Source organism: Schistocerca serialis, chromosome 6, assembly GCF_023864345.2.
Source record: "Schistocerca serialis cubense isolate TAMUIC-IGC-003099 chromosome 6, iqSchSeri2.2, whole genome shotgun sequence".
In the NCBI taxonomy this organism is placed as follows: domain Eukaryota; kingdom Metazoa; phylum Arthropoda; class Insecta; order Orthoptera; family Acrididae; genus Schistocerca; species Schistocerca serialis.
In genome coordinates this window covers 689,838,231-689,866,184 of record NC_064643.1, presented here as the reverse complement: position 1 = coordinate 689,866,184, position 27,954 = coordinate 689,838,231, and positions in this window count along the sequence as shown.

The window sequence follows — 27,954 nt, the reverse complement described above, 5'->3', positions numbered from 1 at the left end:
ACTCCAGTGGAAGACTCTGCAGGAGAGACGCTCAGTAGCTCGGTACGGGCTTTTGTTAAAGTTTCGAGAACATACCTTCACCGAAGAGTCCAGCAGTATATTGCTCCCTCCTACGTATATCTCGCGAAGAGACCATGAGGATAAAATCAGAGAGACTAGAGCCCACACAGAAGCATACAGACAATCCTTCTTTCCACGAACAATACGAGACTAGAATAGAAGGGAGAACCGATAGAGGTACTCAGGGTACCCTCCGCCACACACCTCCAGGTGGCTTGCGGAGTATGGATGTAGATGTAGATGCAGTCTGGGCGCTGCGTCCTAGGTCTTCTCGTTCAGGAGGGTCTGCCGGCACCGCTCTCGTTATTCTTCCCTCCTCCCTCGAAGTCGGTACACTCTCGGAAATATCCTATTTCTTCTTACTCCGCGATCACCCAGATTAAGAAGGAAAAGGATATTTCCCAGAGTGTACCGAATTCGGGGGAGGAGGGAAGAATAACGAGAGCGGTGCCGGCAGACCCTCCTGAACGAGAAGACCTAGGACGCAGCGCCCAGACGGCGGGAGAACGGACGCTGTACCTGGACCGCGCGCGGGATGCGTACCGCACCAACTCATAGAAAGCACTTGAGGGAGGAGCGAGAGGGGGATTGTCCTATGTATTCATGGCGCCTGCCCACCGCCGGTCAGTACATCGGCGCGTCTGATGATGGCAACATGGTCGATTGCCGAAATATTGTGTCCTATGCACCCTCATACCAGGCTCTTCACCCAAGATTTATTTCGTCATAAAATACGCCTGGAGAAACTGAAGAATCACATCAGGTGTAAGATACACCATGGCCGTCATTGTGCCTTGCACGAGCTCTTCTGGACACATGGATGCCCACATGCATGTTGCCTAAAGCATAATGGAGCTGCCGCCAGCTTCTCTCCGTCCCACAGCACAGATGTCAAGGAGCTGCTCCCTGGAAGACGACGGGTACGTGCACTCCCATCGGCATGATGAAGAAAGTCTCTGGATTCATTAAACCATGCAATGCTCTGTCGCTGCGCCAAGGTCCTGTGCCGATGGTCATGTGCCGATTTCAGTCGTACTTGCTGATGCCGTGGTTTTCACATTGGCACATGCGTGGATCGTCGACTGCGGAGGTCCGTCGTTAGCAGTGTTCGGTGCACTGTGTGTTCAGACACACTTGTGTCTGCCCAGCATTAAAGTCTGACGTTAGTTGCGCCACAGTTCCCCACCTGTCCTGCTTTACCAGTCTGCATAGCCTACGACGTCCGACTTCTGTAATGAGGGTGACCACACAGCCCCACGATGTTGCCACGTGTTGAAGACGCTCACCACAGCACTCCTCGAACATCGGACGAGTCGTGTAGCTTCCGAAATGTTCATGCTGAGCCCGCGGGCCATCACCGTATACCCTCGGTCAAACTCAGATCCCGCGCGTTCCCCATTCTATCGCGGACAACGCGCTCAATGATACTACATGCACCGTACGTGTGTTTCATTAGCAATCATTCCTCGCCAGGTGACACTGCTACCACCTGGATGGGTTTATATTAATAGTAGCTCGGTGGTCACAATGTTCTGTCTGATCTGTGTATTATCACTGGTTACAGCAGAGGGGCTAGATATACTGAATTGTTAATGTTGTTGCCTGGTTATGTACATATATTAGGGCAAAGGCTAGATTTTATTTCTTTATTTAATGAAAGATATTTTTGCACTGATTGCATGGAGTCCTGCTTAAGGATATTTAGGGCAACAGAATATTTTGCTTTATTGAAAGTGTTGCATGGGGGCTTAATTAAAAAGAAGGGAGAAATGCAATAATTTTAGTAGCTGTGTGTCCGGTTACGAAGTCTCGTAATTGGTTGGCCCTGAGTAGTATTAGCACGCAATCTGACTGCATAAAATAAAAATAAAGAATGACAAGAAATTTCCATTAACACAATTGATTAATTAAGTCCCTTGCAACTATAAAAGCTACGAAACAACAAAGCACAAGTGTTACTGTTCTGTGTGTGGTAGTGTGACTCAACGTACATGTATCTGGCTCGGTTCTTCCTCAATACGACAAGATATTTTAAACACCATTTACAATGAACTAATTGAAAAACCATAAATACTATAATTGCACATAGAAACCAGAATTACAAGTCTAATACATGAACACGAGCCAGATGCTTTGTTGACTGAACCTGTAACCAAGAGGCATTGTCATACTTTTTTTTTTACCTCAATATATATTGACGAAAAATACACTGTGATCATTGCAACATCTTCCATCTATACATTACACCAACCGAACAGCATCTACTCTCTCGCCCAACAAAACAACAACTGCCCTCGACATCATCTGAACTACTACTGCACCAGTGGAGGCGGACAAACCAATATTTAGAAATAGCCGTAATGTAGTATCTTTGGCGCAATCTCTGGCGCTGTGACTCAGTGTAGCCACCTTTCAGTGTATCTCTGTTATGTTATTCCAAGTATTTTGATGTTAAATAAAGTAATTGTGAAATTGGGTCCCGTGTTTGCACAGCACTCAGCACAAAGCCCACCCCACTTGAACCCTACACTACAGCAGGAATGTTGCGATCGGCGAATTCAGTTTCAGGGAATCGCTGTGAAGATTGTGGTACAGAATAAAATCTTGGTAAGTCGAAATACTTTTAATTAGTATATTTCTAGAAGTTTCTTGTTTATTGATTTATTTCAACATGGCAATAGTAGGGCTCTTACATTTCACCAAGCATTTTATATTTTACTTGCATTCATTACAATAAGCATCTGACATATTCTACAGCTGCTGCGGAACCATAATAGCGTTTTGCGAGTTCATTCTTAATTAAATGCTGCTGTTGATCGTCAGTGCAGTGTCTCAGGTACTGCACTGCAGCATTTTAAAGTAGCGTCTAATACACAAACCAATATTTAGAAATAGCCGTAATGCAGAGAAACAAACACAATTTACGTTGCTTTATGAGAAATCGACAATGAAGATAAATTACAGGCACACAGATGTAGAGTATGAGCGCTAGCTGCAATCGACGTAGAAAGAGTGGAAAGGGGGAGAGAAAGAGGAATGTGATGAAGCGCAGGTAATGGAGACAGGGGAAAACAAGTGGCGGGACTGGTTGACAGAGGGAACCGGCCACATAACGTCAAGTTTTGGGAAACGTTACGAGGATGAACGAAGGAAATATTTCATATTCTTCTTAAAAGCAGCAGAACAGCGACTTCTGCGCAGACTGCAGAGTAACTTGTTCCAGAGGCAGACAGTAGCATCAGAGAAGGACGGCCACAGCTAGGATATTAGGCAAGTAAGACGTGTTTCGATAACGATAAAATGACAGTTATTTAATCTCAGATAGGAGGTACTGGGTGCGTGGGCGCTGAGGTACCGATGTACTGTTGTAGACATGGCGTATGATAGTCAGTAACTTGTCTGGGCGCTATCATCGAAATTGGACGTGTAAAGCAGTGACTAGGTCAAACAGATGGATGTTTCAGGTGTAACAGACCCAAGCAATCATGGTTAGTACCAATCGAGTACATTTCTCATTACAAGGCCATTGTTAGATTACATCGCAGTAGTGGTAGTGCAGTAGAACTATTGGCTGCTTTGTTCCGAAATCTCTGGAGGACGTGGAAGCAAGCAGAAGTTTTCCTGCATATAGCGAAAGTATTTAGTGGCCAGTTAAGCTGCTCGTGCAAATTGACATTCACATTCTTCCCTGTTTTCTGATACAGTACCAGAATACCATCAAGAAGAGAAGGAGGGCAGTAATTCGAGGAATTCGAAACGTAGCAATTTATGACGGATATCCCTTCGCATCTGAGCAGTGAGTGAGGTTGCAGCCCTGTTCACCGCAGCATTAGCCGGCCCCGAGAGCCGCTGCAAGCGCAACGTTTCATTGCGCATTCCGTAGGTGCATTCTCGATCGCGGGAGCCATTCTTCAGCGCTGCCGGGCAGCGCAGATGTGGTAAGTCGGCGCCACGCTGCCAGAGCGCAGCACCAGCGCACATTATCGCTGTTCTCCGCCCCTCCAGAATTTCCCCGTGACGACAGTTACCTTTGCGAATACTGAAGTACTTTTCTTTCAAGTGCGTTATGATATTCTCTGTGTCCAGCCAGTTCTAGCTCGAGTCGTTTGCTCTTCTGCGGACGCCAAGATTTTATGAGAAGTCAAGGGAAAAAGGGCTGAATAGAAAAATAAGGGTGGTCAAAGTAACTAGTTCGTCTAGCTTTTCACATACTACTAAAGAAAAAGTTATTACTTTACATTCACTTTTTATCTTTGTTGGCAGGAGGTAAAGAATAGAATGGAAATAAATGCAGAGCAGGAAACACAGAAATGTGAGGTCAAGAGAGAATTTTGGAGAATGTATTATTTTTACTACTATAATTATATTTTTTACTGTCAAGCGTTCAGGCTATTTGCGATGTCAGATATTTGAGGAATATGTTCTACTGAAATTTTATAAATTACACAAAATTTACAAATTCCCATCAGAAAAAAATATTTCTCGTGTGATAGTCACTCAAATGTTTGTTACCAATAAATAAATCCATTTTACCGTTAGTCGATTCATTAAGATAGGGCATATGGTTCAGTCCCACGGAGCGTGGACAGCGATAGTGGTACTGAGTGTTAGTAAATATAATAACGATGATTATATCGTCAACAATTAGAACAGAAAACTTAAATAGTAGTTACATAATATTGTAACACTACTTCTACAATGTAACAATAATAAGTGCTTGGCTGCGCAGTGGTTCGATGCTCGATCCCTGACTCGCCCCTAGGTCAATAATACTGATTCCTGCAATTACCTCCTCTTTCAGTGTTTTCTATATGTGAAAAATTCCAAGTTACACTGTGATCAGAATTCCACACTAAATTACGTGTTGCACAGCGAGCGACGCAGTGCACAAGTTCACTGGTTGGAGAGAAGCAATGAGATACAATTTTCATCACGATTTCGCGTAGTGAAGTACAATCGAGTTTAACAATCACTATAGCACCGAAAGAAATGTAATTCAGCCTTACTTTCAGTCTCGTGTCGTTGGAACTTGACAGGAAGCCTCAGGCTTAATTCTTTTTGCAGCTAGGACGACGAATAATATAAACAGAAACGGTATTTCTGCTAGAGCTTCCACTCTGGCTCCCGTATACCCATTCAGTGAGTTAGCTCTGATCAAACTCTGCATCTGGAGTGAAGTCAATCGTAATAGAAAAGGCACAGCGAAATCACAAACCTGGGCTGCGAGAAGGCATTTATTGAAATCAATGGTAATAGCTGAAAATTTGTGCTGGACCGGGGTTTGAACCCAGCTCTTCTGCTTACTAGGCAGGTACTCTGAGCACTTCTTTTTAACGCCTTAACCACTTTTTTACCTTTTTTTTAACGACGCTCTATCCATCCTTTTTTCCAGTAATGCAATTTTTTTACCACTTTTATTTTTATTTGTTTTTTTTTTTTTAGGATGGTCAGGGCGTGGGGTCTCTTCACGGCACTGCCAGTGCGTCGAGGCCCAAAACCCCTCCCATTCCTTTTTTCATGTTCCCTGTTGGGTCATAGCACTAAGTGTGCAGAAATCTTAACACAAAATTCCGATTTTCCGATGTAAGAAAGACAAAGAAACCTCTTCTCTGAGTAGAAACGGAACACTGATAAAAACTTAACAACTCTTCTTGAATCACACAAATACTTCGGAAGTCGAACACGAGTAATTCTGAACAAAATGTTTTGAAGAAAAAAAAACAACTTTTCGTGTAGCATAGAAGTTCCGGAAGCAAGGTAATAGTAAATAATAATAAGAAACCAAGTGACTTTTAATTTTCTTCTGTTCGTTCTCGTTCAAGGTGTTGTAGTGGTTCCACATATTTAATCAACACCCATTCTTTCAAAAATGATCTTCAGCATGTTGCCGTAGTGCTTCTTGTGGTTGCGATACGTGCTGATTTTTGCATATTCACACTTCATGTAAACGCGGAATTCTATCTCGTTGTCCGACCCAAGTTTGTGGATGACATAACTAACATATTTTCCCAGTAACCAGCTAATGGCGTTGGTTTTTAATTTCGGGAAGTATGTCATGTCTGGTCTCAGGAGGAGCGATGGCGTTATACATTCCGTAGAGGATCTGGTGAGAAAGGCGATTTGTTGCCTGGTCCAATTCCAGTTATGCTCATTGCCACCACAGGTGAATCTGTGGATGAGTGTATCCACCAGATTGCATTTTCCACAAAGGTGTGTCTGGTTTAAACCGATCCCATATAGTCCCTCGTTGGTGCTGATGACATTGTTAACTGTTTTGTACCATGCGGAAATAGCGTCTGTAGATCGCCCGGCATAGTTGATGTTCCGCCATACAGCTTTCCAGTCACAATTTGGGAATTTCGTTTCAATTTTGTTTCTGCCCTCATTTAATTTCCTTTCAAGAATGATGTCGCGCGCTGTGATACATGTGTTGCTTCTGATTTCGTCACTAAGATAACTTGCTTCGAGGAAAAAGTTTCTCACATACTGCAGACGGGCATTAATCCTTCGCACATCAATCTGTGCTTGCAGGCTATGGGGTGTCACAGCCTCAAAGAGCTTTGCAGTTATACATTGTGGAAGTTCTCTGAGTATATGGAAAGCCCGTTTGAGGAACGCTTTATTGCGAATATCCACCAAACCGAGGCCCCCGTTTCTGACATCCAGTATAACGGTAGTCGCACCAACCCTGAATATGTCTCCTCGCCATAAATAATTGGTAACAGTGGACATGATCCCTTTCGCTACTAGTTTAGGGATTGGAAATACCTGCGCAGTGAAATACGCTTTAGACAAAACGCAGAAGTTGATGAATCTGACTTTTTGCACCAGGACCATAGTTCGATGGATGTTCTCCATTACAACACCATGAACTTTCCTCCTAGTTTCCGTCCAGTTAAAAGCAGCCATCCTCATCGGACATGCCATTAAGGTTATTCTCAAAGTTTTATGTTTGTTCTCTTGTTTTGGCCATGCCAGTCGGAGGTGATCTAGGCCCCGTAGATTCAATATTTTACTTTTGTTTTCATTTGTTGTCGCTCCCGACGCTAGATAATACCTTTGGATTTCTCTTTCCAGTGTAACTGTCTCCTCCTTATTCCTTATTACTACGCCCACGTCATCAGCATAAGCTCGTATGACAGTTTTCTCACCACTCAATGTTATGTCTGTTAATCTTGCATGGACAGTGCGGAGGAAGGGCTCTAAAGATACGGAAAATAAAAACATAGATAAGGGACTGCCCTGTGGAACCCCTCGTCTTATCTGTATGGGTTTAGATGTTTGGCCATTGATTGCTATTTTCGCATTTATACCTGTTGCAATATTTCTTAGCATGTTGACAATCTGCGGGTGCAAAGCCATTCTTGACAGCGTCGCAAAGAGGTATCTATGACTAACGCGGTCAAAAGCTTTGTTGAAATATATAAGGATTAAAGCACATTTTATACTTGACATTGAGGTAATTGCAATGACGTCTCTGTATGCAGATAGACTTTCGAATATCGTTCTGGTCGGAGAACAAGATTGATGATAACTCAATATTTTGTTGGAAAAGGCAGAGAGTCTTTTGTTGATAATACGCGAAATTATTTTGTAATCAGAATTTAGTAGGCCGAAAATTGTTTAAGTTGGTTTTTCCTTTACTCTTAGGAATCAGTACTATTTTACTTTCCTTGAGCTCTGCAGGGACCGTTTTCCCGTTCAGGACCTCATTTGCCATGGAAGTGATCTTGTCCCCAATTATAGACCAGTAGCGGGTATAAAACTCCACAGGGAGGCCATCAAGTCCCGGAGATTTTTTGAGAGGTGAGTTACGCACTGCCTCATGCACTTCATCTTTAGTAATAGGTGACAGGATGTCAGCGTTGTCTGTTCCCGACAATTGTGGACCTAAAATAGTGAGAAAGTCCTCGAGAGCTGCATCTTCCACTGTGGCAGGGGCATATAAGGTTTATAGTACCTGTGGACTTCGTCCAGTATTTCTTTCTGGCATGTGAACCCCGTACCAGTATGCGTCTGGACTTCATCAATAAAAGTTTGACGTCTGTTTATGGCATGCCGCACCAAGTGATACAGAGAAGCTGTTTCATCCGCTACGACTGATGTGGCTTTCGATTTAATTTTTAGTCCCTCCATCTGTTGCCGTTTAATGCTTAATAACTTGGCTTTTATTTTTTTGATATCATTCAGACGAATTACGTCATCATGGGCCTGTTGATATAAGTCTCTTAAAACTTTATAATAAAACTCCATGGTATTCCTCAACTCCCTGTGCCTCGCTGCACTAAACTGCATGACAACTTTCCGCAGCCTTGGTTTAGCCCTCCTAGTCCACCCGTCAATGACTGTTGGGTGCTTGTCTACTCTGCGGAGGCACATAGTCCACGCTACTCTTATTTCCTGTACCAGTTCTTCGTCAGTTGAAACAGAGATATTTAAATTCCATTGGCCTCTGAATCGACGGGTTGGCTGTACACTTAAATTAAAGCAAGTTAAAAGTGTACTGTGATCGCTAAAATACACGGGAATAGTTTCAACGTTTAATAAATAATTTTGCAAATTTGGTGACACGTAAATTCTACCTAGTCTGCTGCGGGAGTGGCTGGTTATAAGCGTGAACCCGACTGACGTCGGGTGCTTAAGTTCCCACACATCCTTGAGGTGTAGATCACTTATTAACTTTTTTAGTTGTGGCGAGTAGTTGAAATTGGGTTGTTGATCTTTCTGGTTTAAAACACAGTTAAAATCTCCACCGAGTATAAGAGAACACGGATTTTTCCTCAATAAATAAATCAGTTCATCTTGAAAAAACTTCGCACGATCCAATTTGTGGGAATTTCCTGATGGGGCGTAAAGGTTAATCACTGTCACATCGAAAATTTTTATGTCTATGGCTCTTCCTGATTCTAGTCGTTCGATTTCAGTCACCGGAATGCCTTCCCTTATAAGAATGGCTGTACCGATATTGGCTTCCGTAGAAACATTTACAATTTCAAAAAAAGCCTGGGATCCGAAATTCCGTTATCGCAACTTCTTGTAGCAACGCGATATCTGTCCCACACTGGTACAAGAATTCTTTTGGTGCTGCCAATTTCAAGGGTGACTGTATTTTATTAATGTTAATAGTAGTAATGCTATAAGCTTGCATCACAGACATACCAGAAGAAGCTATTTGGGATGAGGATCGGTATGATTATAGCAGCAACGTGCTTCTCTACAAGTCACGAGCTTTACAAGCTGTGTGCCCATTACATGAACTAATTTCCTAGAAAAATTTTCACTGCTTTTAAACAAAGAGCTTGAGAAGAAAAGTATCCTGAAATCCTGACAATGCATTGCCATAAGTCACTGTGGCCCTCTTCTTTCTCCTCTTCGTTGTTGGCCCTGATGACTTCATATTTAATATCCTTTTTCTTGATGTCTTTCTTCTCTGGTGTGTCTTTCGCTTGATGACGCGTGGCAGCAAGACCCGGTTTCGGTCGCAGCCGCCGGCGGTGGCCGTCTGGCGCAACGGCGGTGGCTTGCGAGTCGTCAATATTTGGTTCCGGCTTGGTGTCTGTTGTGTTGTCTTGCTGGCGAGGCGGTGATGCTAGTTTATTTCCTCCTTCGGCGCGGCGTTGCGCTTCGGAGTCAGCAGGTTGTTTACTTGGTACTTCCTCGTACTGTTCGCACTGTATGGGCTGTGCACTTGATGCGGTTATTGCAGCTGTAACCTCAGGCTCAGGGTCACACTTCCGTGAAAGGTCACTACCAGCTGCGTCACTATCTGTTCGTGGCGGTATAAGTCCTTGTGCGGAAGTGGGAGCCACATCGACCTGCATTTCATCTCCTTTTTCCCCTTCGAACAGATCTTCATGTCTGGGCTTCGGCTTCCTGGCAACGGGTGTTTCACAGGAAGAGTCTTCATCAACATTTTTTTCAGAGTCCTCTAGAGGACGCTTCTTAGTGGGAATCTCTCTGTCACGGGACGGAATTTCAGCAGTTAATGCAGGTTTTAAAGACGGAAAGTCATTAACATTAAGTGCAACATTTTCAGAGGTAGTAACAGGATCCACGACAGCCGCCGGCTCTGTTGTATTACTGGCTGGCAACAAATCGTTGAGTGTTAATTTCCGGCGTTGCGTAAGGTTATTTGCTAGCACAAAAACACGGCGAGGGCAGTCCTGATGGAGGTGACCAGACTCGTTACGTACATGACATGTAGGGGTTTGCCCTGAGTACATAACATGGGCGTTGTGCCCGTCAACAAAGATGTGGGAGGGAATATTTGCCTTCACTTCCATCTCCACGGAGCGAATGCCGTTAAAGCACTGCAGCTTGAAATGCGAAGCCCACCTTTCGTTGACTATTTGCCTGACAACCCCATACTTTGAAAGGACATCTTTAATTTTCGAGTTGTCTACTTCTATGGGAATATTCAAAACCCTAGCATTCCTAATTACAGACTCGGAATTCCGGAGTTTTACAGTACTTTTAGTGCCATCACGGTGTATAAGTTCGCCGCGTGGGATTAGCCGAGCGGTCTAGAGCGCTGCAGTCATGGACTGTGCGGCTGGTCCCGGCGGAGGTTCGAGTCCTCCCTCGGGCATGGGTGTGTGTGTTTGTCTTTAGGATAATTTAGGTTAAGTAGTGTGTAAGCTTAGGGACTGATGACCTTAGTAGTTAAGTCCCATAAGATTTCACACACACACATTTTTTGTGTATAAATTCCGTTTCATAACCAAATTTTGCCAGAAAGCGGTCTACACTCACGGAATCGTTAAACTTTACAAAAGTGCAGTATTCATCAGAGTCTAGCCGCATGGTATGAACAGATTCAAAATGAAGGCCAATTACCTCGATAACCCAGTCATGTATTTCAAGTGCAGAGGGCTGTACTCGACGGGTGTACTTGTCGAAGGTGAAAATCACGGTGTTTTTTCTCACGGAGTTTGCCATGGTGTTCTGCAGCGAAGAAATCTCGGACAACGCCGAAATCCCAAAGGCACTACGTAGAAAGACGACACGAACGAAGACCAAATGCTCAATTGATAACGCTTAATTCACGTCCGAAACCCCAATAAACGATCACGAAACACGAAAACACTGGCGTAAACACTGAACGTTCACGGAACAAACTTGAGGAGCGTGCGACCGCTGCGACAGCTAAAGCCAGACTGCGAGCACTGAGCCACCTCAACGCAGTTGTCATTGCAACTGCATGGACTACCCTAGTAGGCCTCCTGTCAGACCTGAACTCTCAGCTTAGCCACACACTACAAATGTAGTGCCCTTTGCCATTGTCCTCGTTACTCGCCTCATTTCGCCAATTCCCATACCAGTTCGAGCCTGGCGTGCATCCGCAGTGAAGAGATCATTGGCCGTTTCGGTTTCTATACAGGGTGGTCCATTGATAGTGACCGGGCCAAATATCTCACGAAATAAGCATCAAACGAAAAAACTACAAAGAACGAAACTCGTCTAGCTTGAAGGGGGAAACCAGATGGCGCTTGGTTGGCCCGCTAGATGGCGCTGCCATAGGTCAAACGGATATCAACTGCGTTTTTTTAAATAGGAACCCCCATTTCTTGTTACATATTCGTGTAGTACGTAAATAAATATGAATGTTTTAGTCGGACCACTTTTTTTCGCTTTGTGATAGATGGCGCTGTAATAGTCACAAACGTATAAGTACGTGGTATCACATAACATTCGGCCAGTGCGAGCGGTATTTGTTTCGTGACATTACCCGTGTTAAAATGGACCGTTTACCAATTGCGGAAAAGGTCGATATCGTGTTGATGTATGACTATTGGGATCAAAATGCCCAACGGGCGTGTGCTATGTATGCTGCTCGGTATCCTGGACGACATAATCCAAGTGTACGGACCGTTCACCGGATAGTTACGTTATTTAGGGAAACAGGAAGTGTTCAGCCACATGTGAAACGTCAACCACGACCTGCAATAAATGATGATGCCCAAGTAGGTGTTTTAGCTGCTATCGCGGCTAATCTGCGCATCAGTAGCAGACAAATTGCGCGAGAATCGGGAATCTCAAAAACGTCGGTGTTGAGAATGCTACATCAACATCGATTGCACCCGTACCATATTTCTATGCACCAGGAATTGCATGGCGACGTCTTTGAACGTCGTGTACAGTTCTGACACTGGGCACAAGAGAAATTACGGGACGATGACAGATTTTTTGCATGCGTTCTATTTAGCGACGAAGAGTCATTCACCAACAGCGGTAACGTAAACCGGCATAATATGCACTATTGGGCGACGGAAAATCCACGATGGCTACCTTGGTGGGTTAATCTATGTTGCGGCTTTATGGGAGGAAGGATAATTGGCCCCCATTTTATCGATGGCAATCTAAATGGCGCAATGTATGCTGATTTCCTACGTAATGTTCTACCGATGATACTATAAGATGTTTCACAGAATGGCGATGTACGAGGGCCGTTCAGAAAGTAACCTCCGGTTGATTTAAAAAAATACACCAAGTTAAATAAAAATATTTTAATATATGCATCTTACAACTACATCTTTGCACTATTTTTCTACATAGTCTCCATAGCGATTGAGGCACTTATCGTATCTCTTCACAAGCTTTGAAATTCCTTCTGCATAAAAATCACCCGCTTGTGCCTGGAGCCAGCCTGTGACTGCATCTTTGAGCTCTTCGTCGTCATCAAACCACTGTGACCCAAGCCATTTCTTCAAATGCATGAAGAGGTGATAATCACTTGGCGCCAGGTCTGGGCTGTAAGGTGGATGGTTGATAAAGTCCCACTTGAAGGACTCAAGAAGGGCCGTTGTTCTGCGAGCAGAGTGAGGACGGGCGTTATCGTGCAAAAAAACGATACCGGAAGTCAGCATACCACGGTGTTTGTTCTGTATAGCCCGTCGTAACTTTTTTATTGTTTCACAGTACACGTCTTGATTAATGGTAGTACCACGTTCTATGAATTCAACCAACAACACCCCTTTGGCATCCCAAAACACCGTTGCCATCAGTTTTCTGGCAGAAAAATCTTGCGAGGCTTTTCTTGGTTTGGTAGGCGAATTTGAATGTGCCCACATCTTTGATTGTTCTTTTGTCTCAGGGTTCACGTACTTAATCCAGGTTTCGTCACCGGTCACGATTTTGTTTAACAATGGTTCTCCTTCGTCCTCATAACGTGACAGAAAGTCTAATGCAGAGGCCATTCTTTGAGTTTTGTGGTGGTCGGTAAGAATTTTGGGCACCCATCGTGCACAGAATTTACGGTAACGCAATCTTGCTGTCACTATCTCGTACAAGAGAGTCTTAGAAATCTGTGGAAAACCAGTAGACAACTCCGACATTGAGAAACGTCGAGTTTCACGAACTTTTGCATCAACTGTCTGAACGAGTTCGTCAGTCACCAATGATGGTCTACCACTCCTCTCTTCATCATGAACGTTTTCTCGTCCACTTTTAAATAAACGTACCCATTCACGGACAACTCCTTCACTCATAACTCTTGGTCCGTACATGGCACAAAGCTCACGATGAATAGCTGCTGCAGAATATCCTTTGGCTGTAAAAAACCTTATGACAGCACGCACTTCACATTTGGCGGGGTTTTCTATTGCAGCACACATTTCAAACTGCCACAAAAACTAAACTAGCGCAGGTACGACGTTCACTCGAACACGGCTTGATGCCGACTGACTTGTTGAGTGCGTGAACGCACAGATGGCGTCGCTACTCCCCCCCCCAATCAGTCACCAATGATGGTCTACCACTCCTCTCTTCATCATGAACGTTTTCTCGTCCACTTTTAAATAAACGTACCCATTCACGGACAACTCCTTCACTCATAACTCTTGGTCCGTACATGGCACAAAGCTCACGATGAATAGCTGCTGCAGAATATCCTTTGGCTGTAAAAAACCTTATGACAGCACGCACTTCACATTTGGCGGGGTTTTCTATTGCAGCACACATTTCAAACTGCCACAAAAACTAAACTAGCGCAGGTACGACGTTCACTCGACCACGGCTTGATGCCGACTGACTTGTTGAGTGCGTGAACGCACAGATGGCGTCGCTACTCCCCCCCCCCCCCCCCCGCAACCCGCACTGTGACCAATCGGAGGTTACTTTCTGAACCGCCCTCGTACTTCCAACATGAAGGATGTCCGGCACATAGCTCGGGTGTGGTTAAGTAGTATTGAATAGCATATTTCATGATAGGTGGATTGATCGTCGAAGCACGTTCACCGGATCTGACGTCCCCGGATTTCCTTCTGTGGTGCCGGCCGCGGTGGTCTAGTGGTTCTAGGCGCGCAGTCCGGAACCGCGGGACCGCTACGGTCGCAGGTTCGAATCCTGCCTCGGGCATGGATGTGTGTGATGTCCTTAGGTTAGTTAGGTTTAAGTAGTTCTAAGTTCTAGGGGACTAATGACCACAGATGTTTAGTCCCATAGTGCTCAGAGCCTTCTGTGGCGAAAGTTGAAGGATATTTGCTATCGTGATCCACCGACAATGCCTGACAACATGCGTCAGCGCATTATCAATTCACGTGCGAACATTACGGAAGGCGAACTACTCGCTGTTGAGAGGAATGTCGTTACACGTAATGCCAAATGCATTGAGGTTGACGGACATCATTTTGAGCATTTATTGCATTAATGTGATATTTAGAGATAATCACGCTGTAACAGCATGCGTTCACAGAAATGATAAGTTCACAAAGGTACATGTATCACCTTGGAACAACCGAAATAAAATGTTCAAACGTACCTACGTTCTGTATTTTAATTTAAAAAACCTACTTGTTACCAACTGTTCGTCTAAAATTGTGAGCCATATGTTTGTGACTATTACAGCGCCATCTATCACAAAGCCAAAAAAGTGGTCCAACTAAAACATTCATATTTCTTTACATACTATACGAATATATAATAAATAATGGGGTTTCCTATTTTCAAAAATGCAGTTGATATCCATTTGACCTATGGCAGTGCCATCTAGCGGGCCAACCATAGAGCCATCTGGTTTCCCCCTTCAAGCTAGACAAGTTTCGTTCTTTGTAGTTTTTTCGTTTGACGCTTATTTCGTGAGATATTTGACCCGGTCACTATCAATGTATACACACACATCAAAACAAGTTTTGCATCACCTCGGTTCCGAGAGTTTCGGAACCTGTACAGAAAATTGGAATAGAGATCAACATAAACATCATTTCCACCCTTTTTATTGCTCGTGAAAACCAGACATTGCAGGTTGCACCACCATACAGCGAGACCTTCAGAGGTGGTAGTCCATAATGCTGTACACGCCGGTACCTCTAATACCCAGTAGCACGTCCTCTTGCAATGATGCTTGCCTGTATTCGTCGTGGCATACTATCAACAAGTTCAGCAAGGCACTGTTGGTCCAGATTGTCTAACTCCTCAATGGCGATTCGGCGTAAATCCCTCAAAGTGGTTGATGGATCACGTTGTCCATAAACAGCCCTTTTCAATTTATCCCAGGCATGTTCGATAGGGTTCATGTCTGGAGAACATGCTGACCACTCTGGTCGAGCTATGTCGTTATCCTGAAGAAAGTCATTCACAAGATGTGCACGATGGGGGCGCGAATTGCCGTCCATGAAGACGAATGCCTGGATAATATGCTGCCGCTATGGTTGCACTATCGGTCGTAGGATGGCATCCACGTATCGTACAGCCGTTACAGGGTCTTCCATGACCACCAGCGGCGTACGTTGGCCCCACATAACGCCATCCCAAAACAGTAGGGGACCTCCACCTTGCCGCACTCTCTGGACAGTGTGTCTAAGGCGTTCAGCTTGACTGGGTTGCCTCCAAACACGTCTCCGACGATTGTCTGGTTGAAGGCATATGCAACACTCATCAGTGAAGACAACTTGATGCCAATCCTGAGCGCTCTATTCGGCATGTTGTTGAGTCCATCTGTACCGCGCTGCATGGTACCATGGTTGCAAAAATGGGCCTCGCCATGGATGACGGGAGTGAAGCTGTGCATCATGCAGCCTATGGCGCACAGTTTGTGTCGTAACATGACGTCCTGTGGCTCCACGAAAATCATTATTCCACATGATGGCGTTGCTGTCAGTGCTCCTCTGAGCCATAATCCTTAGGTAGCGGCCATCCATTGCAGTAGTAGCCCTTTGGCGGCCTGAGCGAGGCGTGTCATCGACAGTTCCTGTCTATCTGTATCTCCTCCATGTCAGAACAACATTGCTTTGGTTCACTCCGAGACGTCAGGACACTTCCCTTGTTGAGAGCTCTTCTGGCACAACATAACAATGTGGACGCGATTGAACCGCAGCACTGACCGTCTAGGGGTGGTTGAACTACAGACAACACGAGCCGTGTACCTCCTTCCTGCTGGAATGAATGGAACTGATTGGCTATCAGACCCCCTCCGTCTAACAGGTGCTGCACATGCATGGTTATTTACATCTTTGGGTGGTTTTAATGACATCTCTGAACAGTCAAGGGACTGTGTCTTTGATACAATATCCACAGTCAACGTCTATCTTCATGAGTTCTGGGAACCAGGATGATGCAAGACTTTTTTGATGTATGTATACTTGTCTGTGTGTGAGCGTGTGTGCAACTTGTCAGGTGTTCGAGGACTGCTCAGGTGACTGTCTTCAATATGTAGCGAAACCAAGTTTAAACCACGTCCACACATCGTGGGGTTGGGAGACCACCCCTCATTACAGATGTCAGAAGTCGTAGACTGGGCAGACTGGTGAAACAGGGCGAGCAGTTAACTGTGGCAGAACTGACATCAGACTTTAATGCTGGGCAGAGTACAGGTGTGTCTGAACACACAGTTCACTGAACACTCCTAACGACAGGCCTCTGCAGCCAATGTCCCATGCATGTACCAATGTGAACACCACGACATTGATAACTATGACTGAAATGGGCACATGACCTCTGGCACTGGACATTGGCACAGTGGCAGAGCGTTGCATGGTCTGGTGAGTAACGATACCATCTTGATCATGCCGAATCAGTCGTCTTCCAGGGAAACAGGTCCTTGACACCTGTTCTGTGGAACGGAGACAAGCTATTGGTGGCTCCTGTATGCTCTGGGGAAAATTCACGTGGGCATCCGTGGGTCCAGGGGCGCTTGTACAAGGCACTGTGATGACCAAGGAGTATCACACACCGGTTGCACACCACATACACCCCTTTGTGAAGATCGTGTTTCACTATGACAATGGCCTTTTTCAACAAGATAATGCGCCATGTCATAAGGCCAGGAGTGTGATGAAGTGGTTCCAGGAACACAGTGGCGAGTCCCAATTGATGTGCTGGCCCCTCAGCCCGCTAGATCTGAACCTGATCGAACACATCTGGGATGTGATTTGATGTGGCATCAGAGCTCATCATCCTTCCACCAGCCCCCCCCCCCCTCCTCCCCAGAATTTAAGGAAATTAGGTGACTTGTGTGTGTGCAGCTGTGATGCCGATTCCAGCCAGTGACCTACCAAGGCCTCATTGCGTCCATGCCATGATGCGTCGCCATTGTTACCTGTGCCAAGGGTGGACGTACAGGCTATTAGGTATGAAGTCATAATGTTCTGGCTGATCATGTACAACTAACAGAAAAGGTCAGTCAGGAATCCATGAACGTCATGCCCGGCAGGAAGCAAACAACATTGGGGGCCCATTTATAAAAACCGCGTGTAGCACAAAGGAGACAGCATGGGCCTAAGCAGGTAGAAAGGAGAGGTGCCTTGGAGGGGCAGAGTCTGACAAAGGACAGGCAGGTGGCAGTGCATCGATGAGATGAGCAGTACGGCAGTAACAGACACTTAGCCAGGATTTTACCTGCCATAGCTAAGGGCCACTGACCACGATATTTACAGTGCATAAAGGGGGGCCGCAATGTCGAGTCTTGCGTCTACTTACGAAAATGACTTATTTCTCGACGGAACAGAGATCAAGTTTTGGGTCTTCCAATAATCCTAAACAAAATTAAGGAAGTTATAACAGTTTATATAAATTAATGGCCGCACAAGATTCTTGTAAAAATTAATTGTGCACAGACGTGAGCTACAGAAGTAGGAGACGAGGTACTGGCAGAAGTAAAGCCGTGACGACAGGGCGTGAGTCGTGCTTGGGTGGCTCAGTTGGTGGAGCACTTGCCCGCAGAAGGCAAAGGTCCCGAGTTCAAGTCTCGGTCCGGTACACAGTTTTAATCTGCCAGGAAGTTTCATATCAGCGCACACTCAGCTGCAGAGTGAAAATTTCATTCTGGAAACATCCCCCAGACTAAGGCTAAGCCATGTCTCCACAATATCCTTTCTTTCAGGAGTGCTAGTTCTGCAAGGTTCGCAGGAGAGGTTCTGTTAAGTTTGGAAGGTAGGAGACGAGGTACTGGCAGAAGTAAAGCTGTGAGGACGGGGCGTGAGTCATGCTTGGGTGGCTCAGTTGGTGGATCACTTACCCGCGAAAGGCAAAGGTCCCGAGTTCGAGTCTCGGTCCGGCACACAGTTTTAATCTGCCAGGAAGTTTCAACACTCTGCACTTACTGAGTACTGGTTAGCATACCCTACAAAACACCTAAGCCACGTGGGGTAGCCGAACGGTCTGAGGCATCTTGTCACTGTCCGTGTGGCTCCCCCCATTAAACGTTCGAGTCCTCCCTCGGGCATGGGTGTGTCTGTTGTCCATAGCATAGGTTATTTTTAAGTAGTGTGTAAGCTTAGGGACCAATGACTTAAGCAGTTTGGTCTCATAAGGTCTTACCACAAATTTACCAATTTTTTTAGAAACACCAAAGGTAAACAAGAGTTGTAAATTAGCAAACAGCAGACGGTAAGGCCTGGTGTCAGGCCAGTATGTCCTGGACGAACATACTCTATGAGACAGCGCTCACCAGATCTACATTGTATGCGCAAGCAACAATCACCTGCATGCAGGCAGAATCTGCTTTCATTGCTGAAGCCCATGGCATCCCATTCCATCTATCAAGTGATCCTCCAGCAGCACCAGTCGAGTCGTGCACATTGGTGCTGTGGCATGAGTGGAAGATGGGCTAGAGTTGTGTGTGTGCCCAAAGTCCCACTGCTAATAACGGGTTCACAACAGTCTGTGTTGTCGCGTCTCGGCTCACAAGCCCTCTTATCTGTGCAGTGGTAGTTGTACCATCTGTCCTTGCTGCCCTTACAGTACAACAATCCTGGAAGGTGTCTGTGCTGCGTGGACATCCAGAACCTCATGTCATGAGAATGTTCATGTGACCACTGATACCAGTGTCATTGCACAACTGACACAACACATCCAACTTGTGTGGCAGTTCTCCGAAAGGACCATCCCACCTCTCACAAGGCCACAATTCTACCCCTTTCAAACTCATTCATTTGGCTGTAGGAAGCACAAGGGCATTTTTGTGGCACAGTTGCCTGCTTTGCTTCACATGTCTGCACCACACTGATCCTTCTGGTCATGAGCATTTCCTATTAAAGGGTAGATACAAATAGCACTATGGTAGCTATGCCACTTTGCTACCTGTTGTTGGACGATGTTGAAACCATTATCAGTACATCAATACATCAACTACTACTATGTGGCATATGCCATCATCATATCAAAACTGATGTTGTCATTCCAAGTGTACTACTTTTGTCTTCTGGCAGTCTATTACCTGCCTTCGCCTTTAGCAAATAATTACATTTTTTAGTGTTTTAAACACTTTACACTCTCTCTTTGGTTGAACACTTTTTCTAGGTCAACAAATCCTATGAAAGTGTCTCAATTTTTCTTATGCCTTGCTTCCGTTGTCAAGTCTAACATCATTATTGCCTCACCAGTGACATTACCTTCACTGAAGCCAAACCGATTGTCATTCAATAGACCTCGATTTTCAAATTTATTTTCCATTCTTTTTCTGTACTTTTATGCAGAAGCTGTCAAGATGATGATGCAAAAGTTCTCACATCAACCTACTCTAGCTATTTTCAAGAGAGAGCCAATGACATTCTTCCAAAAGTTGTGACTGACTTGTTCTCAAGTAACAATGAAGCATAAAATTCCTATTTATATTTTATTCAAACAATGTCGAATTTTCTTGCACTTGCTACATACTATTTGAGAACAAGCATTACATACAAATTTAATTTATCTGTTTCCTTCAATGCTGTCTAACAGCCATTACCGTGACTGACCTGTTTACAGCAACTTCTTCCTTAAGTGCAACTACATCAAAGTGATTGGATTCCATGAATAATTAGAATATTTCATAGTTATATACTTTTCTTCAAACTTATGTTTTATTCAAATCCTTCTCAATATATTTTTAACATTTTGTTGTGTACTGTGACAAGCCAAGATTCACCAATAGTAGTAGGCCTACATGACAAGCCTCTTTAGTATACATCTGTATACACTGTTTCTTCATTGGACATACCCATATTTTAGATAATGTCATTTTCAACTAACTTAAATCACTGTATAATGTAACTGGGAATAATAATTGACTTAAAGAATAAAATACATTAACAGAAATTTTATAAGAACAGGGAAGAATAGAATCATAGTCTAAGGAAATGTAGCTTTTATGGTATTCAGTATGCTACAGAGCACCTATGTTGTAGAAAAATATGTAGATTTGAGATTTTAGTAGCATTAATGTAGATAATTCGACTGATAATGTGTCTGTGATGAAATCATACTTATTTGTACATCAAATGTTACAAGACCTTATTTTATAAAGTTTTTTATATAAACACTTTTTGTGTTACAAAACAATTTACTTAAAATCTGTTAATTGTTCCTGCTAAATTTGTTATTGTGTTTAAATCAAAGTGAACGAACTTGTTTTCATTGTAAATTATAAAAAATTTGAACTGTAACAATATAAAAAATAATTACAGATTGTCATGAATAGATATAAAGGCCATTGTTAGGCCAAGGTGGGGTGGAGTGTAGAGCAGTTCAATACAGGATCCATTACTGCAGTTGTGACTTCTAAGTTGACAGTTGTTGTAAATGAAAACTATTAATAAAATGATGAACTTACATAACACAGTTGTTAAAACTTATTTAACAAGCATAAAACCCATTCCATATCACATATATAATTAACAAATGCAAAATCCAGGACTTCTGAAGCAAAAAAGAGTGATGAATTATTGTTATGAACAATCATCAGTGCATTGGTTTTTTCAATGTACTGGTAAGTATTCGAGAACTTATGTTACATTTCCTGTTCCAAAATTCTTAAGATATTGTGAAAGATCTCATTCACTTACCTGAGAAAAATCTAATAATAGGACTAAAAAACTATTTGTGTTAATTTTCATACATATTCAGGGTGAGTCACTAACTATTGCCACCTAGAATAACTCCGAAAGTATGATAGTAGCTGTAAAGTTTGTGGGACAAATGTTGCATGGGACAATGAGGGCCATAATATGACATTGGTTTTTTGTTGCATGGTGGGGTCACTTCAGAGATATGAAGGTCAACTTTGTTTTTTTAAATGGGATGCTATAGTTTGGTACTTATTTTCTGATAGCGGCCCTAGTCAGAAATATGTCCCTGAACTATATTGCTTGAATTACTAAGTTACAACTTCCTGCACCCTTTTTGTTACATACGACATTTTCCATTGGTTAACTATACCATCAACCCCATAAAACTTCAATTTATATAGGAGAGTATTGTGATTCACATAGTCAAATGCCTTAGAGAGGTCACAGAAAATACCAATCGATGCTGTTATATTATTTAATGCTTGTAAAATCTGGTAAATGAATGTTCAAATGGCATTCTCAGTGGATCAACCATTCTAAAACCCAAACTGGGATTTTCTAAGGATACTGCTGTTGCGAAGATGAGATACTATTCTAGAATACATAATCTTCTCCAAAACCTTGGAGAAAGATGTCAGCAGTGAAATAGGTTGGTAGTTATTGATGTGTCTCTTATCCCATTTCTTAAAGAGTGGTTTAAAAATGGCATATTTTGGTCTCTCTGGAAAAATGTCTTGAGTTGGGCATGCATTACATATTTCAGATAAGCCTTCAGGGCTGTGGAATGAGTCTGTTTATATGTAACAGGCAGAAATAAGCACTGCTGGCTCCTGTAAAGTATACTAACAGCAAATTATGACTAGTGCTAATCTACTCAAACTTATAGTTATGACAGTTATGTCTAGCTTACTTTATATACCCACATTTATGTTAGAGGAAAAACACATATTTTGATGAAGGCCAAAATTTACATTCCTGGGTCCACTTATAGAGATATGTTGTAGAAGAAGCAGCTTCTAAGGTTGTGGGAAACACTGAATCACAATGAGTGCTGTAAGTGCTTGTTATTAGTGAGACCACACACTTCATTCACTTGATAATACATGAAACATGAGACAATACAATAGATAAAACAGTACAGTCTTTGGTCTTGTCTGTGACACAAGGCATTGATGTTGGACATGTCTAAAACAACAGACACCACACGTATATATCATTAAGGCAAGATTGTCAATTATCTCTTCAATGCAGATGCACACCAAACTCAGACTCTTATGGGAATTGGCGAAATACCATGAGTATTTATGATTAATGGGCAAGGGACGCAACATTTGTATTGCCTGGATAAGTTGAGAATTTGAGTCTGATGGATGGTGTGCAATGGTAGTCCATGCAGTTGCAATGGCCACTGTGTCTGTATTACTCAGTGGTCAGAGTATGCCTAGTTAGCAAAAGACCCAAATTTGAATCCTAGTCTGGCACAAATTTTCAACTGTTCCCATTTATTTCAATCAATGCCCACTCTCAGCCCAGGTCTGTAATTCCTTTGTGTATTGTAAAATAGTTCATTTATTGTTCCATGTATTTGGTTTATATGTCTACATCTACATCTACATCTCCATGATTACTCCGCTATTCACAATAAAGTGCCTGGCAGAGGGTTCAATGAACCACCTTCATGCTGTGTCTCTACCGTTCCACTCTCCAATGGCACGCGGGAAAAACAAGCACTTAAATTTTTCCATGCGAGCCCTGATTTCTCTTATTTTATCTTGATGATCATTTCTCCCTATGTAGGTGGGTGCCAACAGAATGTTTTCGCAATCGGAGGAGAAAACTGGTGTTTGAAATTTCATGATAAGATCCCGTCGCATCGAAAAATGCCTTTGCTTTAATGATTGCCACTCCAATTCACGTATCATGTCTGTGACACTATCTCCCCTATTTTGTGATAATACAAAATGAGCTGCCCTTCTTTGTACTTTTCTGATATCATCCATCAGTCCCACCTGATGCGGATCCCACACAGCACAGCAGTACTCCAGAATAGGGTGGACAAGCGTAGTGCAAGCAGTCTCTCTGGTAGACCTGTTGCACCTACTAAGTATTCTGCCAATGAATCGCAGTCTTTGGTTTGCTCTACCCACAATATTATCTATGCGATCATTCCAATTTAGGTTATTTGTAATTGTAATCCCTAAGTATTTAGTTGAATTTACAGCCATCAGATTTGTGTGACTTATCGTGTAATTGAAATTTAGCTGATTTCTTTTAGTACTCATATGAATAACTTTGCACTTTTCTTTATTCAGGGTCAATTGCCACTTTTTGCACCATACAGATATCTTATCTAAATCATTTTGCAAGTCGTTTTGAACATCTGATGACTTTACAAGATGGTAAATGACAGCATCATCTGCAAACAATCTAAGACGGCTACTCAGATTGTCTCCTATGTCGTTAATATAGATCAGGAACAATAGAAGGTCTATAACACTTCCTTGGGGGATGCCGGATATTACTTCTGTTTTACTCGATGACTTTCCATCTATTACTATGAACTGTGACCTTTCTGACAGGAAACCATGAATCCAGTCACATAACTGAGGCGATACGCCGTAGGCATGCAGCTTGATTAGAAGACACTTGTGAGGAATGGTGTTGAAAGGCTTCTGGAAATCTAAAAATATGGATTCAATTTGACATCCCCTGTCGATAGCACTTATTACTTCATGAGTATAAAGAGCTAGTTGTGTTTCACAAGAACAATGTTTTCTGAATCCATGCTGACTATATGTCAATAAATCATTTTCTTTGAGGTACTTCATAACGTTCGAATACAGTATATGTTCTAAAACCCTACTGCAAATCGACGTTAGTGATACAGGCCTGTAATTCAGTGGATTACTCCTACTTCCCTTTTTGGATATTGGTGTGACTTGAGTAATTTTTCAGTCTTTAGGTACGTATCTTTCTGTGAGTGAGTGGTTGTATATAATTGCTAAATATGGAGCTATTTTATCAGTATACTCTGAGAGGAACCTGACTGGTATACAATCTGGACCCGAGGCCTTACCTTTATTAAGTGATTTAAGCTGCTTTGTTACACCGAGGATATCTACTTCTATGTTTCTCATCTTGGCAGTTGTTCTTGATTGGAATTCAGGAATATTTACTTCGTCTTCTTTGGTGAAGGAGTTTCGGGAAACTGTGTTTAGTAACTCTGCTTTAGTGGCACTGTCATAAGCAACTTCACCGTTGTTATCGCGCAGTGAAGGTATTGATTGTGTCTTGCCACTGGTGTGCTTTATGTATGACCAGAATCTCTTTGGGTTTTCTGCCAGATTTCGAGACAGAATTTCGTTGTGGAAATTATTAAAAGAATCTAGCATTGAAGTACGTGCCATATTTCAAACTTCTGTAAAACTTTGCCAGTCTTGGGGATTTTGCATTCTTTTAAATTTGGCATGCTTTTTTCATTTCTTCTGCAACAAAGATCTAACCCATTTTGTGTACCACGGGGGAACAGTACCATCACTTATTAACCGTCTTGTGTACCACAGGGGAACAGTACCATCACTTATTAATTTATGTGGTATATATCTCTCAATTGCTGTTGATACTATCTCTTTGAAAACATTCCAGAACTTTTCTAGTCTACACTTACATGATCAGATCAGAAGGAGTGAAGACTGTCTCTTAAAAAGGCGTTAAGAGTATTTTTATCGGCTTTTTTAAATAGATATACTTTGCGTTTCTTTTTTATGGTTGTAGGTGTTATGTTATTCAGCCTAGCAGCAACTGCCTTGTGGTCGCTAATCCCTGTATTCGTCACAACACTCACTATTTGTCTGGGCTGATTTGTTGTGAAAAGGTCAAGTATGCTTTTGCAACCATTCACATGTACTATACTTCAATTTTGCTACAAGCAAACTACCTACGACAGCAATAAATACTCCACCACCAACTGTATTTAATCTATCCTTTCTGAACACTGTTAGAATGTTTGAAAAAATTTCAGCTGAACTTATTTCCGGCTTTAGCCAGCTCTCTGCACCTACAACTATTTGAGCTTCAGCGCTTTCTATTAGGGCTTGAAGCTCTGGTTCTTTCCCAACACAGCTACGACAATTTACAACTACAATACCAATCATTTCTATAACTACCTTACTGTGTTTTACCTGCCCACTTTCTGACGGACGCCGCTTTTGTGGTTCCCTGAGACCATCTAATCTAAAAAAACGCCCAGTCCCTTCCACACAGCCCCCGCTACGCATGTAGCCACCTCCTGTGTGTAGTGGACTCTTTACCTATTAAGCGGAACCCAGAAACCCACCACCTGATGGCGCAAGTCAAGGAATCTGCAGCCTACACAGTCACAGGACTGCCTGAGCCTCTGATTCAGACCTTCCACTCGGCTCTGCACCAAAGGACCACAGTCAGTTCTATCAACAATGCTGCAGATGGTGAGCTCCGCCTTCTTGGAAGCAAAACTGGCAGTCTTTTCCATTTCCATTATTTGCCCAAAACCAGGCAGAATCTGCTTCGATCCAAAGTGACACACGTCATTGGTACCGACATGAGCCACCACCTGCTGTTGGCTGCATCCTGTACTCTTCATGGCATCCAGAAGCACCCTTTCCACATCTGGAATGACTCCCCCCAGAATGCACACAGAGTGCACACTGGCTTCCTTCCCCTCCGTGGCAGCCATGTTCCTAAGGGGCCCCATTATGCGCCTAATGTTGGAGTTCCCAACTACCAGAAAACCCACCCTCTGTGAATGCCCAGACCTTGCGGGCTGAGAAGCTTCCTCTGGAATGGGGTGGACGACTGCATTCGGCTCAGAGACATCATCAGCCACAGATAACACCCGAAACCTGTTCGTCAAACGAACCAGGGAGGCCCTCCGATCAGCCCCACAGAAAGTTTTTCACTCCCTGCCAGACTTTGGAATGATCTCCCACTCGACCACGGGTGAGGGGTCAACCTCAGTGCAGGTACTACCTGGGGAGGTCACAGCAGTGGACTGATCGGAGGACACGTGGGACATGCTTGACGTCCCTCACATCGCCGCGTCCGATCCTCCACAGTGACGACCCCTGGCAGCAGCCTAAAGCTGTGTGACAGAAACCAACACAGCCTGAAGCTGTGAGCAAACGGTCGCCAGCTCAGCTTGCATCTGTACACAACAATCACAGTTCCTGTCCATTACTGCACTTGCCACTTGCCACTTGAAGTTATTTTGAAGGCAAATGTCTAAAAACTTGGTTTCCAAAGAAGATATAATTTTGTTGAAGTTGTCACACTTGTGTCACATGCATCACCTTGTAAACAGATTGTTAGGAATGTTGTTTTTTTGTGTTTATCAACAGTTTATTCCCCTCAAACCACCCATTTAGTTAACGTGCAGTTTTATTTGCAGCTGTTTGTCATTGACATTGGGTGTTTTCTGTGATATGGATGCTTGCATTATGTGGAATAAAAAGATTTGTTTGTGACTCAATGTTCAGGTCTAGGTCATTCTGTAACTAATTCATTTTACCTAATTTGCTACTTTTGGTAGCTGGTGTCTCTTCTTCTGATCACTGTGGCAAGCTGAAAACTGTCGGGGACGGGAAGATAATCCCAATAATGTAGCCTGCATAATATTTAATGTCGAGTATTAGCCACTTTTAATAACACTTTTGAAATATTAACTGTAGTGTATCAAACAATGGAAAATCCAGGATGGAATGTAATAATACCAAAGAAGGAAAGTTGCTACTCACCATATAGTGGAGATGCTGAGTTGTGATAGGCACAACAAAAAGATTCACACAATTATAGCTTTCCCATTAAGGCCTTTGTCAGCAGTGCACATATACACACACACACACACACACACACACACACACACACACACACACATACACACACACACACACACACACACACACACACACACACACACACACACACACACACAAATCCAACTTGTACACACGTCTGCAGTCTCAGAGAACTGAAACCACACTGCAAGCAGCAGCACCAGCGCATGATGGGAGTGGCGAGGGGGTGGGGGTAAGGAGGAGGCTGGGACGGGGAGGGGGAGGGATAGTATGGTGGGGGTGGCAGACAGTGAAGTGTTGCTGTTTAGGTGGAGGGTAGGATAGAAGGTGCGGAGGGGGTGGCATAATTAGCGGAAAGAAGAGAAATAAAAAGAAATTAAAAGTCTGGGTGATGTGGTGAAATGACGGCTGTATAGTGGTGGGATGGGAACAGGGAGAGGGCTGGATGGGTGAGGACAGTGACTAATGAAGTTTGAGGCCAGGAGGGTTACGCGAACGTAGGATGTATTGCAGGGAAAGTTCCCACCTGCGCTATTCAGAAAAGCTGGTGTTGGTGGGAAGGATCCATATGGCACAGGCTGTGAAGCAGTCATTGAGATGAGGGATATCACGTTTGGCAGCGTGTTCAGCAACAGGTTGGTCCACTTGTTTTTTGGCCACAGTTTGTCAGTGCCTATTCATGTGGACAGACAGCTTCTTGGTTGTCATGCCTACATAGAATGCAGCACAGTGGTTGCAGCTTAGCTTATAAATCACATGACTGGTTTCACAGGTAGCCTTGCCTTTGATGGGATAGGTGATGT